At 34.4% G+C, this 13,580-nt stretch overlaps 1 protein-coding gene across 49 annotated transcripts in view; it reads right to left on the bottom strand.

Annotated features, from left to right (window-relative positions):
* ANK2 (ankyrin 2) overlaps window positions 1-13,580 on the bottom strand; it is a 698,346-nt gene that overhangs the window by 252,586 nt on the left and 432,180 nt on the right. The gene's annotated exons all lie outside the window — the stretch shown is intronic.

Raw genomic sequence — 13,580 nt, 5'->3', positions numbered from 1 at the left:
TGAAAATAGCCATAAACAAAGTGTGCAAAGCTTTGGTTCTGTTTCATTCTCAAATAACTGTTTATGCATTGGTACAATCTGTGTTGCCTAAGGAAACTTCTCTTCCTAGGTTTGATTCAGGAGATTAACTTGTGACAAATTTGAAATTTAAGTTTAGGACACAAAAACAGTATTGGATATTTAGAATCAGTAGAGTATCTATTATGTCTTAGGCAAAGGTGATGTGATATAGAAACCTATGGTTATTAGGTGCATAGCAAGCTTGTCAAATCCCATGACATCGGGGCATTAGGCTGTTCCTGGCTGGATGCTGTTCTCATCCTGCACATTAAAACCTCAAAGTACATGGGCTTAGGGAAAATACCTACAGTTTTTCCAGGTAAACACACTCAGTTGTCACTATACTGCTTAGGTGTGTAAAGAACACGCATGTAACATCAATACAGGTACTACCATGGTCTTTGATCACAGTTTGCTCAACTTGCAGTATCATTATACATTTGACTAAAACTGAAAATTTAGTTTCAAAAGTGAACAGATATTACATATCTAAATATTTTACCAAGATAAATTGAAACAGCCAAGTGAAATATTAAAGACAATATTAAAGACAAAGAAAACAGAAAAAAAAATTTTATTGAGTTTGGCCATGCTGTAGCAAAGTTAATGAAAATGAGAAATGGAGTGCCTTTTTAGGAGGGACCAAGGGAGAGATTCGTTAGTTATAGGGTTCTATCTGTATGTGGAGAGCAACTGCTGCTTATGGAAATTATTAGACAATCAAGTGTGATACATAAAAGACAAAGTTAGTTTTCATCCTACTGAACCCTAGTTCAAAGTGGAAATAGGTCTCAGTTATAAATTATTAACACTGAAACAGAAACAGTATACTATACAGATACCTGCACAGATTTATGGCAGGTCTTAGTTGCAAAAAGAAGTGGAAGAATAGACAGTTATCTAAGTAATTCAAACTAAATAAAGTTATAATTTTGCAAAACAGAAGGGAGATAGAAAGTGGTCAATGAACGTCAGTTGCAATTGTTATTTTCAACATGATGTAGTTAATATCACCAACAAATTTTTAAGAATCTACTTCCACTCATTACCTCAAAAAAGGGTCAAGTTTATTTTACTCAAAAAGGAATCAAGAATAAAATAGTAAAATAAGAAATGCATTGCATCAATGCCAATATCATATATCTCAAAAGTACAATGTTCAGTATCATGCAGACATATGGTTAATAAAGACCAACTTCAGATATTTGAAAAATGGTACTATGAACAAAATAGTTTTCTGGTATTTTGGTTACATCATTTAACATACTATATAGAAGCTCCTTGCATGTGCCGTTTCCTCAAATAATAATTTATGTAAAACTTGCAGTCATACGTTTAAAACAAACAAACAAAATTCTGTTTTGCACTTGTAATTCCATTTTATCTTTAGAATAAACACCTAAAAATGGCAATTTCATAACCTAATCTTTTTTCTTTTTTTTTTTTTTTTTTTTTTTTGAGACAGAGTCTGGCTCTGTCCCCCAGGCTGGAGTGCAGTGGCACAATCTCGGCTCACTGCAAGCTCCGCCTCCCGGGTTCACGCCATTCTCCTGCCTCAGCCTCTCCGAGTAGCTGGGACTACAGGCGCCCGCCACCACGCCTGGCTAATTTTTTGTATTTTTAGTAGAGACGGGGTTTCACCGTGGTCTCGATCTCCTGACCTCGTGATTCACCCTCCTCGGCCTCCCAAAGTGCTGGGATTACAAGCGTGAGCCACCGCGCCCGGCCCCCTAATCTTTTTTTCTAAATACATCTGGGAGTTCAATAGCCAGCAAAAGTCATTCCAAGTTATACAAAGCAATTGTGTCTCAACTTGTTCCCTCTATGATGACTTAAACACAATGGGTTAACTTTTACAGAATTCCATAGTTGAAAACAATTTGCTAATACAATTTTTGATAGTTAAACACAAGCTAGATTGCTGATTGCCTTTGTACTAGTTATAATTTCCGTATTTCTTCTAGATTTGTTCATTGGAATTCTACCGTAAAAAACGCTGTCCCTTCTCCTCCACTTATTTACTTATTTATGCAATTATTTATTTCTATTAGTAAAGACCCAGGGCTATTCCTTTTATTCTATGCGTTATTATTTATTTTTATTAGTTATGTTGTTGCTCAGATTTCTCTGTATTCAGTCATTGGGAGCTGCCTCAGGTTGATATGCCCCATCATTTTCCGAGCCTGTTCTTACTCAAATCAGCCATTTTCCCAAGAAGCTGTATTTTCTTCTGTTGGAAAATTATGTTTGGAAACCAAGATGTAGGCTAGGTTTGCTCATTGCTACTGAAGTATCTTTGCTTCTAGGCCCTCTAAGTGAATGGAGGTAGGAAATATATGTCTGTATACACACAACATACAACTTTATGTGTTTGTTTTTATATCTATCTGTGTATATATTAAAAACAACGAGTTCTGGTGGCTCACGCCTGTAATCCCAGCACTTTGGGAGGCCGAGGCAGACGAATTACAAGGTCAGGAGTTTGAGACCAGCTTGGCCAACACGGCGAAATCCCATCTCTACTAAAAATACAAAAAATTAGCTGGGTGTAGTGGCGGGTGCCTGTAATCCCAGCTACTGGGGAGGCTAAGGCAGAAGAATCGCTTTAACCCTGGAGACAGAGGGTGTAGTGAGCCAAGATCGCACCACTGCACTCCAGTCCTGGTGACAGAGTGAGAATCCGTCTTATAAAAAAGATAAATAAATAACAACAAGTTCATATGATATTTTCACAGACATTTTTAATACTTTTAGTAAGCAAATTTCCTTTTGTCCTCTCACGTAAAAAGGGGGACTATCTGGTGATATAATAAGTAATATTACTATGCACATAAGTGCTTTCAAAAACGTCATTTCATTTTAATCCTTAGAATTACTCTGTTTCATATATGTGTGCATTTAAATATAATTATCATTATTAACTCAGTTTACAGATGAGAAAGCTGAGGCCAGGGATCAGACATCCAGAATTTAGTAGAGCTAAGATTTGAATTAAGGACACTAAACTCTAAATTTCATACTCTTTCTACTATACCCAAAGAGAAAGATCACATTTTTATTTATTGGCTATTTGCATATAAACTCTCTGCAATTAATGAAAATAAACATCATCCTGCCACCACTTCAAACTTACCACATATAAAGCAATGTTTTTACTTTCCCTCTGACTTTCACATGAAATTTGTATTTCTGTCGATGACCATCATTTTTTAATATCATCGAAATACATAACTTTAAAGTTATTTTTATTCACAGTTCTCTTTTTTCTTTATTCCTAGTTGAGTGCTGATAACCATCCTGTTTTCCTCCCTGCTGCTGTTCCGGTATGACCATTCCAATCCAAGCCCTGTTCGTCTCTCTTGGATTACCATAACAGTCTTCTGGGTGACCTTGACACTCACTTCCCCCTCATAATCTTTCTTCATCACAGAGAACCTTCTATACCTGCTTATTTTTTGCTTCACTGAGTTTAGCTACTTCTTTGCTCTGTAGGTGCTCCGACTTTATTTCCAACCCCTTCCTTCCACTTTGATCATGCCAAGCTGTTCACCAGATTCTATGTTCAACCTCTGAGATACCCTCTCCACCTAAGCCAGCCCTACCACTACCTATCCTCAAGTCCACAATCTCTCTTAAAAAGCAACAAGCTATTTCATATTACATGCCTGTATAAAAACATCTCATGTACCCTATAAATATACACATCTACTATGTGCTAAAAAAAAGAAAAAAGAAAAAAATTTAAAAGTTATGATACCTACCTAATCTAGCTCTGTACTCTAATTTTTCCATTGCCATTAACCTTAAATATCTATCTAAAAGGGAAGTTACTTAAGAGAAAATATTTTTTTACTCAGTAAATAATCTTTATCTCTCAATTTAAAATTTGGCTCATAGCAGTTATTCAACAAATAATTCTTCCATCCAAGGGACTGTAATACCCTGAATTATATATATTATATACATCTGAACCGACTTCGGAAATAGGGAGGATGCTTGATGGAAAAATGAAGCATGGCAAATGTTTATCTATGACATGAAAAAAGATAAATAAAACAAGCATAATTTAAAAGAGCTCCTGTTTGATTGTAAGTGAAAATGTGATCAAAACTAAGAAGCATCATTCTCTGAATTTCTTGATCAAAAATAAAGTTTTACAAACTTTTAAAGATCACTGGAGTGACTAAATTGTTTCAGATGCTCTTATACAGCTTACTAAAGAATACATAACCCAGAAGGCCCTCGTGTGAAGGCCAATTATGGTGATTAATGGGCATTAGTCTTAATTATCAAGTTTCCTTCAATGGCAAAACATTTGTCATATTGGCATATTACAAAGTCTTCTTTTATCTTTTGGTTCTGTTTTCTAGTATGAAAGCTGAAAGTTCTAAAATATTGCCCCTTGTGTTGAAAGACTGAGTATGAGTGCTTGATGTTATATACAAGGGCCCTTATATTCGATAATGTGTTTGTAGTCAGAGAATTGGCATCTGCTACTGGGTCCTTTGTTGTCTTCCTTCTCCCCAGTAACGGTAACATGTGATTTCACAGATGGCTTTTCTCTCTCCCACCCACACCCAGGCTTTGATTCCTGTCCCTCGGAGCCCACAGTGAAGCCGCATGTTTTGTAGGTGACCACCCTGAACGAAAGCTCCTCATTTCCTAAGTGACCTCTGTCCTCAAAGAAGTTACTGTTTCCAGGTAACCTGTTCCACTTACATTTTATTGGTTTCAGTCATTTTAGGATGTGACATGGTTTAATTAAGCATTCTGGCCCAGTTTGAGGCAGGAGCCATAAATAAGGAAGTTTGTACTACTACCTCTAGAAGAACTCAGGAGATTTATTTTCACTAAGCTGTACAATTGAAAGGTTTGTGAATTGCTGAGGTTTAAGCGTTTACTGTGGACCTTTGTTTATTAGCGCACCCTGCAATTTAAAGGCAACTACCATTACTGCCATCAGATCTTTGTAAAATGATTAATTAAACAATGATGATATTTCTCTGTGAATTTCTAACTCCTGGTATTATCAGTGTACAGAATACCTAAAAGAAAAGTGAGAATAAACTTCAGGAGAATTCAACTGTGGTTCTCAGGGAACCACAGTAAATTTCTTCCTTCAAAATGGCTCAAATCAGTATCTGAAATACAAAACAACCATATAGCTTTATATGATTACTTCATTTTCTATATATCCTGTCTTAATAACTTCCATAAAATTTCATGCACCACAACAGGAACTATTTCCTTCCATTATTTCATCTCCCAGGTAACACCTATTAAAGAAAACTTGTGTCATATAAACAAAAATAGACAATCTCAATTCTAATATAATGGCACAACTAACATTTCATTCTTGTTATTTGTGAAAGTTCCTATCACCCTAGGAGGTCTATGAGCTCCTTGGGTAAAGGTACTCTGTCTACGACATAGTGTCAGCTCAAAAAAAATTTATCTTAAATGAAGAAAAACCTGGAAATTCTACCAACTGTCTTAATCATTTATAATAATAAAGGGAAGCAAAGAAACAATTAAAATGACACAGAAGCATAAAGACAGGAAGAATTCTGGCCGGGCGCGGTGGCTCACGCTTGTAATCCCAGCACTTTGGGAGGCTGAGGCGGGCGGATCACGAGGTCAGGAGATGGAGACCACGGTGAAACCCCGTCTCCACTAAAAATACAAAAAAAAAAATTAGCCGGGCATGGTGGCGGGCGCCTGTAGTCCCAGCTACTCGGAGAGGCTGAGGCAGGAGAATGGCATGAACCCGGGAGCTTGCAGTGAGCCGAGATCGCGCCACTGCACTCCAGCCTGGGTGACAGAGCGAGACTCCGTCTCAAAAAAAAAAAAAGAATTCTAACAAATCTCAGATCCTTATCATTTTATAGATGCAAAAACTGAGGTCATTTGTTTACTCAAGGTTATAGTGAGTAGACAGAATTAAGCACAGGTCTCCTGAATTTGTTTTTATGGAGCTTTAGAAGTATCTGGTAATTTTGTATAAATATAATTTATTAACTTAGTAAACAGCTTTCTGGTATGTTGCCTGTTTTTTGTAATCTTAGATCTCACATCCACCTCTTATCCTGCTGAATGTCTTGAAAGGGTTATTGGCTAAACTTGGTTTCAAATGAAAAAATAATATTTGATCTTTATAATAATAAAAGTAAAGTAGATTATTAGAATTCATGTTTGTGAGATTAACATTATTTATTTATGAAAAATAACACAGAGATTAAGTTTTTTCGCTAAAAAATAGACTTTTGGTAAAACCATCATTAATTACATTCAAATACACAGAGAGGGCATTTTCAGTCTTAATTGAAGGCTTTTTTTTACAAACTATAAACAAGTGAGTTAAATTGGTAATTAATAAGTCTGTATGCAAAAATATATAAAAAGCCAAGAATATAGGTTAATGTGAAATAACACCATTACTCTTAACCAAATAAATTGATTGGATTAAGATACATGTTTATAATGATTGTCATATCCCTGATTTTTTTCTTTTAAAGAGATGGGGATCTCTCTATGCTGCCTGGCCTGGTCTTCAACTCCTGGCTTCAAGCTCTCCTCACGTCTCAGCCTCCCAAAGTGCTGGGATTACAGACGTGAGCCACCACACCCAGCCCACATATTCTCTTCCTTAATACTACTTACATTGTTTTCTATTGAGGTGTTCCCCCATGATAAGCAACATAATAATGATATACAATGAAATAATTTCTCTAGAAAAAGGCTAAGTTGGATATAAATGAAACTCTAATGAGAGAAAAAAGAGTTTTCCCTGGCAAAGTTACCAATGAAATAAAGGAACATGGAAGAAGTAATTCCAACTGTATATGCTAAAAAGTACATTTCAGAATCCTGTACAACTGAGTAAGGAATCCCTTTCTGACTGCTCTGGAAGCTGTGGTGAACCAGAAAGAGAGTGAGAGAGCAGTTTCATGAAAAAAAACAAAAACAGAAACAGAACAACTGACCAACCAAACAAACAAAAGATCCTGGCACTGTGAGAAGTTGAAGAGTTAGGAGTATTGAAAGAGAATATCTGAAGAATTAGGGGAGATAACTCATCTATGAATTACTTATTCCTTCTTTCTTACTAAACTAATGTCATATTACATAATTTTGAAAAGATCTATCAAAGTCAAGTACAAAACACAAAAGGTAGTTGTTGACTTCTGTTAGGAGTCCTGGAAGTGCTGACATCTCCAAAGGTTTGAGGCCTCCAAGGCTGCTAAGCTACCAATTAAATCCCTAGGACACTAACTTGAGTTCTTTCAAAACAGCATAACCTGTTTAAGACATAATTTTAAATTCACAATGTAGTAGTCTTCCTTTAAAAACTTAGCTTGGATAACTTCTCCACCTGTTTGAGCTTAGTTACATAAAAGTCATTTACACACAACCTTATTTCCTGAAGATTATTCCATTAGGGCAAAGTTAGTCAAACCGCAGATCATGAAGTCTTGCAACTTATCTCCTAAACACTTGTTTCCTCCTTTCTGTGCTCAGAATTAATTGGTTATTACCTAAACCAATTGGTCTTATTAAACTTTCAGAAAGTTGCCAGGGTGTCTCCTATCTACACATGAAAAAATTAGAGTCATGCTGATTATTAGAAGTAAATCTACGATTGCTTGAAATTTCAAGATGGAGTAAAGTAGGGGTTGGTGGGGGAATGGAAATGTTTATTCTAGTCATTTCCAACTCTGGTTGGAATCACCAAGGGAGCTTTAAAAATATACGGATTATTGTCTCTTTTCCCTTCTGGCCTACCCCAGGATTCTGACTTATTATGAATCGGATAGAATCAGATGATTCTATTGAGACTTTCCACAATAAACATTTAAAATCACAGCTCATCTTTGGAGCAAAAGGGTCACACTCAAATAGCTGATGACTTCACTAGCAATTTATGCAGAAATCCAGAATTTGAGAAAAGTCTTCTTTACACTTTTCTTTATTTTAGTATATAATGTCTCTGTGACTGAGACTATTGTAAAGAAGAAATTATTTTGAGAAATACAAATAAAAAAGTGGCATAATGGAAAAATATAAACACAAGTAGATCATTAAATATGGCATGAGTAGAAGTCTTAACTTCCTTGTACTTTCACTGACTCTTAAATCTTCCTACAAAATATTTTCTGTATTCATGATGACGTCAAAACGTAGTGTAAATATCATCATTTTCCATCAGTTGGTGAATAAGGGGACTAATAAAATTAAGTTTGATAATAAAGGTAACGAAGGAATTAATTCTGATTTTTTAAAGATTAAGACATTTATATGAACACAGATTAATGTAATAAAATAGGAAAAAAAATTACATGGAGTGTGTATAAGATTTTAGATTCCAAAAATAAATCAACTCCCTCATAGTAGCTTTTTTCAATTAAAATTTTCTTTTTCATTCAACTGTCTTCTTAAAACTTACCTCAAGCCATACAATTGGGACTATTTTTGCCACAATTGCACAAATTTGACAGCTGTAACCCTAAGCTATTAGTCACCCACGCAATGGTCAAAAGAGGTTCTTTATAATTAAAAACTAATAAAAACTCAGCTTTATGGTACTGGTGAAGAGTGTCATTAATAACGCAAGTCACTTATTTAAAGATAATGATTCTAGCCAAGAATGGATTCGTGAACTGAGCTAAGAAGAGAAATCAGAGGAGTGATAAAGAAAAAGATAATGGGTTTTAAATAATAATAATGATTCTATGGAAGCTACTACATTTAAATAGATATGGCTGAACATTTTTATTTAGACTCAAAATGGGAAAAGAAAATCAACAAAACTTTTGAATTTTCACATATAAGTGGACACTAGGACATATGAAGAGCATCTGTCCAGATAAAACTCAAGACAGCACCAATCTACTTTATGTTAATGTGGTTTCTGGAAATACTGACATACTGATGAAGGGGTTCTGGGAAGTTAACATAAAGACAATTCCATGTAGGTTTTAAAAACTGTTGACTGGGATTTCCCATGTTTGTAGAGTTCTAGAATGTAACACATTATACAGTGCCATGTTATTCTGGCTGTGATTTGTATTTTTAATCATAGTGTATTTGGTTTGGTGTCCAGACATCTTTGTGCATACATGGTTCTTGACTAAGTGTTGCAACTTCCAGAGTTGGACTTCCCTTCAGAAGCAGGCTGCTGAGTGCCCAAGCAGAAGGCTCAAAAATGAGAGGGATGACTAGGCTGTCCAATCTCCTCCTACACTGCAGTCTTCACCCAGAGACCACCAGGGAAAGCATGCTCAGTTTTACACTATGTTTCATGTTCACTTTCAACTCATTCTTATAACACAATTCCAAAGTTATAGAATACATTCCACTCTCAACTTGCAAATAAAACACTTTAAGAAAAATCTTCATTTCTCCATGTCCCGTTACAACTTGATGAGAACTTTATTATATATACTCAATAAGTATTATCATTGCTATCAATTAAATAACCAAATGAACAAGAAGAATGTGGTGGGGGGGTGGAGATTTCCCCAAAGCCTATCCTAGAAATAAGTCTTGTTCTCACCAAGATAATAACTGTGTACATTTTTAAAAGCAAATAACCAATCAGAACCTTTTACTGTGAAATTAAATGAAAACAACTTGAAAGGAAGTTTTTTTTATTTTCTGCTTAATCCCATGCAAAATCACCTATCAGTTTAATAAAAGTAGATATGCAAATACATCTTGAAGTCCTAATAAAATTGTGACAAAAAATGATTATATATCATAGTCTATAATTGCCAGTAGTGGACCTCAATTTGAAGAGCAAATGTTGACTTCTAATAGTTGATTTTCCAAGAAATCTCGTGAAATATTTTGGTGCAATTTTGATAGAATCCCAACACGAATTTACATAATTTCCCCCTCAAATTCATCATTTAATTTACTATCACAGTATTTAAATTTCTTTCAGCTGTAGGAAGGTAATTTAGAAGTGAAGAAATTGAAGCATTGGTGGAATAAGTGATTTCCTTATAATCTACATCCAGTGTAGGTACAAGACCAAATAACAATATTACTTTTTTTCTCCACTGAACTTTAGAGCCAGACAGACCTGGATTCAAATCCCAACTCTGCCACATGCTACTTGTGTGTGATTAAGCAATTTTCTTGTTTGTGAAATCCAGAGAATAATACCTAATATATAGGACTGTTATCATGGTTAACAGCACGATGTGTGTAAAGTGTCAGATACATGACCACATGGGTACTTAATAAATGATCATAAATATTTTTTCAGAAAATGTGAACTCTGGCATTTTAATAGTATAAATTAAAATAATAAGGAGAATGTTTTAAGCATCAGGATGTTAAGAACTAGTCATACATTTGCCTTTTAAGTTATATGATTTCAGTGAGTGTTGTAGACATTATGATTGATTGGACAATAGTTTGTGCTGAGAAATGGTGAACATACTGATTTATTTGAAAATTTATGGTGATAATAAATTTAAATGAGAAATATTATTTAAATATATACTTTATGTTCTTACTTATAAGTGTGAACTAAATGATGAGAACACATGGACACATAGAGGGGAACAACACACACTGGGGTTTATTGGAGGATGCAGGTTGGGAAGAGGGAGAGGATCAGGAAAAATCACTAATGGGTACTAGGCTTAATACCTGGGTGATGAAATAATCTGTACAACAAACCCCCCATGATACACGTTTACCTGTGTAACATACTTGCACATCCTGAACATGTACCCCTGAACTTACAATAAAGTTTTAAAATAAATAAAATAAATATATGCTTTACTTTCAAGAATAAATTTGTTGACTCATTCTCTAAAAATTATGTATTTTTCAAATTTTAAAAAACATACAGTTGGGAAATAGTATCTGGTTGTGGAAAGAATATTAAACTTGAAATCACTTTCTAGAACTAAGTCTCGCAAATTTGTGAAAACGCTGATAAATCACTTAACCATTTTTTGTTGGCATCCTCTTCAATTCTAAAATTCTCAGATTCCAACATTAAAACTAGCAAAATCCGGACACACAAAGAAATTACTTGCTAATATAAGCTAACAATTACAATAGAGATATTCTGATTTTTATAAAATTCCACATTAATGTACTCTTCAGCAAACATACTAAATTAGTTTAATTCATTTTAATCTTTGCCTATCTGTCGAAAGCTTAGTTTTATTCTAGCTCTACACAGTATGATACATACAATAGATATTTGGTACTATACCATATTTAAATATTAGCTAACCAGAGTATAGCCCAAAGAAGTATGAACATATTATTCTAAGATAAGTTCTGCTTATAATGAAGTTGAAAGTAGATCTCTTAGTATATATTGTTTTAATACCACAGCACTGGCAACTTGGTAGAGGGGTTATAGTCAGGTATGCAACATGTTTCAAGTTTACCAATAATTAAAATTAATTTTAAATGTTTTAAGGAGTACAAAATAATAATACAAAGATTCTTTTAATTAACAGTAAGTTTACAAAAGAATATTAAAATAAAGATTAAATGTGACTGCTTAATTGATTTTAATGTGCAATATCTTTACCTTGGTAAAAATCCTTCAAAATCAGCTTATTTATTTTCTTTCAAGCCCCATAATTGGCTTTTATCTGCACTGGGGTGGATCGCCTCTGAATTTTTCAAATAAACAGTTTCATTAGTAAGAGGCACTACAAATGGATATGAAAATGATATACTCAATCATCTCTACAACTGATGCTTTCCCTTATGATGATAAAGTGGCATCAGCAAATAAACAATGATAATTTTAAAATTACTTTCTGCAGATGGTATTCCAGAATGCCACTGATAGGCTACCTTTTTTTTTTTCATTTCTTCACGAACTATCATGAAGGTATGTACACCTTAAGGTATGATGTACACCTTAAGGTATGATGTACACCTTAAGGTATGATGATGAGGTAAATTTTTCTTCTTTCAAAAAAAAATTGAAAACTGGTTCAGTGCGTATGTGTGTGTGGTGGGGTTGGGGGAGGGATTGTCTATCTAGAAAATAAATATAATATAGCTAAAAAGCACACCCACTCTTTTAGCAAGTTTGTTGTGCTGTGTAAATATCTGCAGTAGAAAAGGGAGGAGGAGCAATAGGTGCATATGAAAAAAGAGGAACAAGGATAAATACTAGCTATGCCTTTATTTTCCTAATTTACTCTGGTTCTAGCTTAGATATAATATCTACATGTGAAGACCAGATGATCCTGTCATATGACCATATTACTAACCAATAATCTTGCCTATGGTTCTGGATTCAAGCTAAAGCAATGCAGCATCCAAGCAACTGAGATTCTCAACAACAACTGGCACCTTTTATTTTAACAGTACAGTTTTTCAGTTTTTCTATGTTTAACAAGGTTTGGAAAGGGAAAAACATTCAACTAGATACAGAAACAAACCAGAGTGAGATCAAGTGATTTTCCAGGTGTATGCATGGTACTCTAGCTAAGCAAAGTTGCTAGGTCACAGCTGAATGCTGACAAGGACTGCTAGCCAAGAAATCATATACTGTGTTTTGGAGAACAAAAGATAAAAAAGATATAATCACAGAAAATTACTTTATACAATAATGTTCCATTTAGAGCATTAGAAACAGAACTGCAGTCGCTGTCAAGAAGGAAGTCAACCTCCACAAAATGGCTAATAATACTTTTGATACTAAAAAAAAGAATGCAATTTGAAACAACACGGCCTTTTAAAAGTCAGACAAGCAGTATTAAAGTTTTCCCCAGAAGGGAAATCATTATATACTGCTAATTTTATTTCTGTAGCCTAATAACAGTCATTTGATCTAGCTGGTGGTGAGATAAGTAGTAAACTGAAATACAATGAATCTCTATGCAGTAAGATCTCAACTCAATGAGGGTTCTCAAGTGTCTTTCCAAAAATGAGGCAAAGACAACATCCCCCAAATTGAAAGGTAAACATATCTATTATGGAAGAAAAAAAGAGTCCATTGAGCATATGGATTATTAAGTATATGGATCCCCATTGCATCCCTAATCCCAGAGCTATGTTTAACAACAGCTTGTGTACAAACCACTATTTTAATGCTCTGCTAATGTAATATGCCATTTATCATCTTCTGAAATTATTCAGTGACCTACTTTGTTAATTAAAACATTTACAGAGGTCTTTCTTTATAAATCTAGATCACTGACTAAATGAGTATTTCAGTTCCATCAAGTTGTAAGATTATTTCTATTATAAAGGAAAACAATATTTTAAGAGAAAGAAACAATAGTTCAATGTAAAAGGAATCAACATTTCATCCCTTGTGTAACCTTGGTTGTTTTGATTTCATTGCCATATTCAGAAAATAAAATTAAAGGATTAATGATAGAAAAGAAAAAAATAATTAAAATTTTAAAAATGCAGAGACACAGCTCACTGCACCAATATTCTTAGTGCAGCTTTCACTAAGAAGTGAAAACCTGGTGTAAACCTCCAGGAGGGAAAAAGAGAGCACATAAAATCTGTAGTTTATT

Source organism: Hylobates moloch, unplaced genomic scaffold (assembly GCF_009828535.3).
Source record: "Hylobates moloch isolate HMO894 unplaced genomic scaffold, HMol_V3 SCAFFOLD_3, whole genome shotgun sequence".
Taxonomy (NCBI): Eukaryota; Metazoa; Chordata; class Mammalia; order Primates; family Hylobatidae; genus Hylobates; species Hylobates moloch.
This window is presented reverse-complemented; position numbering and strand designations above follow the sequence as displayed.